This window comes from Leopardus geoffroyi, chromosome D4 (assembly GCF_018350155.1).
Source record: "Leopardus geoffroyi isolate Oge1 chromosome D4, O.geoffroyi_Oge1_pat1.0, whole genome shotgun sequence".
NCBI classification, from domain to species: Eukaryota; Metazoa; Chordata; class Mammalia; order Carnivora; family Felidae; genus Leopardus; species Leopardus geoffroyi.
In genome coordinates, this window is record NC_059342.1 from 62,686,177 (window position 1) to 62,691,107 (window position 4,931).

The 4,931-nt window shown below is 42.5% G+C and overlaps 1 pseudogene; it reads left to right on the top strand.

The window, feature by feature from the left end:
* The first annotated feature begins 1,925 nt into the window (after nt 1-1,925).
* On the top strand, nt 1,926-2,691 carry LOC123592721 (annotated as a pseudogene).
* The last annotated feature ends 2,240 nt before the right edge of the window (nt 2,692-4,931 follow it).

Genomic DNA, 4,931 nt, shown 5'->3' on the forward strand with positions numbered 1-4,931 from the left:
ACTAAAGGATCTTTTGGTACCTAGAAGCACAAAGTCATTCAAGCAATCCAAATGTTTTCAACCTTTATATATTGGGACACCTGGATGGTTCGGTCAGTTGAGCATCTGACTTTGGCTCAGGTCATGATCTCATGGTACGTGGGTCCAAGCCCCACATGGGGCTTTGCACTGACAACACAGAGCCTGCTTGGGATTCTCTCTCTCTCTCAAAAATAAATAGAGAGAGTGAGCAGGGGAGGGGCATAGAGAGATGGAGAGAGAGAATCCCAAGCAGGTTCTGCACTGTCAGTGCAGAGCCCAACACAGGGTTCAAACCCACAAACTGTGAGATCATGACCTAAGCCGAAACCAAGAGCCGGATGCTCAACCAACTGAGTCACGCAGGCACCTCTCAAGCAATCCAAATTGAAGGGAGTTTGTTGTAAGAATATCAGAGAAAGGGCACTGGGTGGCTCAGTCGGTTAAGCGTCCGACTTTGGCTCAAGTCATTATATCATGGTCCGTGAGTTCAAGCCCCGCGTAGAGCTCTGTGCTGATAGCTCGGAGCCTGGAGCCTGCTTCAGATTCTGTGTCTTCCTCTCTCTCTCTGACCCTCCCCCCCGTTCATGCTCTGTCTCTGTCTCAAAAATAAATAAACCTTAAAAAAATTTTTTTAAGAATATCAGAGGAAATCTCATGGACCACCACCACAGGTAACAAACCTAGTCATTACACAAAAGAAAAGCATTACACAAAAGAAAAGCATCGAATAGCATTTCTGGAAAAGGTTTCCCTCATAGCTTCAAGCAAGAGTAGAGTGAGAATAAGTATAAAATAATGTCAACAAATTAGTTAAAATTAAATGCTTCCTTTCTCTCTATACTCTGCACATTCATGGCTCATTTGATATAAAACCCTCTATAAATTTGGTTATATAGGAGCTATGCAATTCAAGCTTTTAAAAAAGATCTAGCGTGGTGATGCTGGTGGGAACCAGAGGAGAAAGGATGTGTAGTACCTTGGATGGAAGTAGAATTCACAGGTCTTCATGACGGATGCGGTGTAGGGGTGAGAGAGAAAAAAAAAACCACATAAGAGTCCTAGGATATTAGCTCCTCCATAAGCTCCAAGAAGATAAATACCAAATCTTTATTTTCTTTATCCTTGTATCTACAGTATTCAACACATAGTTTAGTGTGAGATATTTGTTGTTCACTGGTAGAAAACCACTACGTATTTTTTTACTAGAATTGTTTTTAATTTTAGAGAGAGTGAGGGCACACTCACAAGCAGGGGAGAGGGGTAGAGTAGGAGAGAGAGAGAGAGAGAAAGAATCTTAAGCAAGCTCTATGCTCAGCATGTAGCCCGATGCAGGGCTCGATCCTATGACCCCAGGACTATGACCTGAACCAAAATCAAGAGTCTGATGCTCAACTGACTGAGCCACCCAGGCGCCCCTATTTTTGTTTTAACTGAGGGACTAACATGATCATATTTAGGATTTAGATAGCTAGCATTGATAGGGGAGAGGATGAACAAGGCTGAGAGGTATCTATCAAAATCCAGTCTCCTTTTCTTCCTGAGAATACAGCTATACTAGAGTTCCCAGCCGCTATTAAGTTAGGTACAGTTATGCAAGCATGCTCTATCCAAAGCAATGTGAGATGCACCAAACCCACATCAGTACACATTAGGCTGAACCTTTTTCTACTTTCTCTTTCCAGCAGCTGCAATATGCATATGGTGACCCTGCCTCTACTGCACAAATAAAGAAAAGTTCCTAGCAGTTGACAGAAACGCAAGATGGGAGGAGTTTGGATCCCTGAATCACTACATAGAGGAGAGTTACCTGCTGACTTAGAAACCTACTCTGAAATGAGATGAGAAATGAACTTATTGTTCTTTCAGAGGTCTACTTTTTTCTGTCAATGTAGTCATCCTTATTAATGCAGGGTGGGAGCAATGCTAGTGCAGAGTATGTTGTGGAGTCCGCTGGGGTCTTCACCACCATGGAGAAGACTGTGGTTCACCTTAAGGGTGAGGCCAAGAGGGCCATCATCTCTGCCCCTTCTGCTGATTCACTCATGTTTGTGATGGTCATGAACCATGAGAAGTATGACAACTCCTTCAAGATTGTCAGCAATGCCTTCTACCAACTGCCTGGCTACTCTGGCCAAGGTCATCCATGACAACTTTGGCATTGTGGAGGGGCTCAGGACCACAGTTCATGCCATCACTGCCACAGTCTTCTACTGTGGACAACCACTCTGGGAAGCTGTGGTGTGATGGCCAACAGGCTTCCCAGAACATCATCCCTGCTTCTATTGGAGCTGCCAAGGCTGCCGGCAAGGTCATCCCTGAACTGAATGGGAAGCTTACTGGCATGGCCTTCTGTGTCCCCACCCTTAACGTATCAGTCACGGATCTGACCTGTTGCTTGGAGAAAGCTGCCAAATACAATGACATCGAGAAGGTGGTGAAGCAGGCATCGGGATGCCCCCTCAAGGGCATCCTGGACTACACTGAGGACTGGGTCATCTTCTGCTATTTCCACCTTTGATGCTGGGGCTGGCATTGCTCTCAATGACCACCTTGTCAAGCTCATTTCCTGGTATGACAATGAATTTGGCTACAGCAACTGGGTAGTGGAATTTATGGTCCACGTGGCCTCCAAAGAGTAAGAGCCCCCTGGACTACCAGCCTCAGCAAGAGGAAGAGAGAGACCCTCAGCAGCTGGGGAATCCTTGTCCCAACTCATCCCCAAACACACTGAGAATCCCCTGACCTCCAGTTTCCATCCCAGACCCCCTGAAGAAGGGGAGGGGCTTGGGGAGTCCTACCTTATCAGGTACTATCAATAAACGATACTGTATCCAACAACAAAAAAAGTAAAATTTTAGCTATATTTTCTCTTCCCTCCTCACACTATCAACTAGTGTGAATAATAAAATTACATTAAAATGGAGCAGGAGGGAGGGTTTAGATCTTTTGACTTTTGCCTGCAATTTACCTGAGACAATTGCCTGCACCTATTACTCTATGGTTTATTTCCCTCTTTCCCAAGCATTAAATTGTGTTTTCTTCAGCCTGGGTCATCCAGGAGGGTTAGAAGACTGGCTGATATTTATAGGTGTGCCCAGTGTTTGCTGGAATTTTACTTCTTATTTAAAGATAAGCTGAAAACATAGGATATTTAATAAGAACTCAATATAATAGAAGACAAAAAGAAAAAAATTGACATTTGCTAAGAGTGATTACATGCCAAACCCCATGTGGGAGTCTACTTTAATATCAAGAGTCATTTGTTAAGTAACTCTTAACCTTAAGATTATAATTCATATTTCCTTGTTTGGTGTAGGAAATTTTATCTGTTCCCTGTGCATGTTAAGGGAAATTAAACTTAAATATACTCATTAATCTTGCAATGTTTAGCTACTATGACTTTATAGATCTGGTTATAATTAACTCAATCAATATAAAGGACTATTTAGACTATCTTCAGTTAAGGAAAAAGGCACTTCTATTCCTTTTTAAATCAGTTATGATGCACATAAAAATAAATGGCACATGAGGTGCCCAGGTGGCTCAGTCGGTTAAGCACCTGACTTTGCTCAGGTCATGATCTCATGGTGCGTTGGTCTGAGCCCCAAGTCTGGCTCTGTGCTGACAGCTCAGAGCCTGGGGCCTGCTTCAGATTCTATGTCTCCCTCTCTCTCTCTCTCTCTCTCTCTGCCCCTCTTCCACTCACACTGTCTCTCTCTCTCTCAAAAATAAATAAACATTAAAAAAATTTTTTTTTAATAAACGGCACATTATAGAACTTGACTTTTTTTTCTGTGACTGTTTCCTGAACCCACAATTCTCCTAGCACAATAAACTTATCTATTAACTCTTATTATTTGAAAAAATTTTAATTCTTATTTATTTTTGAGAGAAAGAGAGAGAGGTGGGGTGGGGGGAAGAGGGCAGAGAAAGAGGGAGAGAGAGAATCCTAAGCAGGCTCTGCCCTGTCAGCACAGAGCAGCCCAGCAAGGGGCTCCAACTCACAAACTGTGAGATCATGACCGGAGTCAAAATCAAAAGTCAGTCCACTTAACTGACCGAGTCACCCAGCTGCCCCTAACTCTTGTTTGAAATGTGTTTAATTATTTCATCACAGAATCCTCATGGCAAGTATGTTAATAAATTAAGAATGTTGCCTTTCAATGAAATTTCTGGGTAAAGTGTTACCTGGGCTATGCTAATGTAAATGTAGCCCTTTTTTTTTTTTTTTTTTTTTTTTTTTTTGCAAAGGACGAGGTACAATTAAAATATTCACCATATTTAAAATTTAAATGTAGCTTGAAAAACAACCACCCCTAAACATAAACTATTCCTGCAATAATTTTCCAGTGCCTCCCTCCTCAGACTAATAATAGCCACGTTAGCACATCTCTGAGACAGAAGCATCCTGAGTTCTTTCTGGTTTCTCTTGGGGATTACAGTTTCGTGTTTCACTTAGGAACCCATTAACCCACCTACATTACAGTATTTTCACATTGTCATCACTATTTCCAGTTTCTTGCACGTTGCGCAAACATGTTCATGAAATGAATAGAGGACACCTATCCTAAATCGTAGGATTTTGATCTTCACAAAACATTCATATTTGGTATATTTATCAATACCTGATTTCAAGGCCTCTAGGAAATATTTTCTGATGAATACATATTATTCAAATGGCAGCCCAAAATAGTGAATTAAAGAAATGAACAAAGTAACTTCCAAAGGTGAAAAAGAAACTTGTTAAAAAGTTCTTTTTCGGGGCGCCTGGGTGGCGCAGTCGGTTAAGCGTCCGACTTCAGCCAGGTCACGATCTCGCGGTTCGCGAGTTCGAGCCCCGCGTCGGGCTCTGGGCTGATGGCTCAGAGCCTGGAGCCTATTTCCGATTCTGTGTCTCCCTCTCTCTCTGC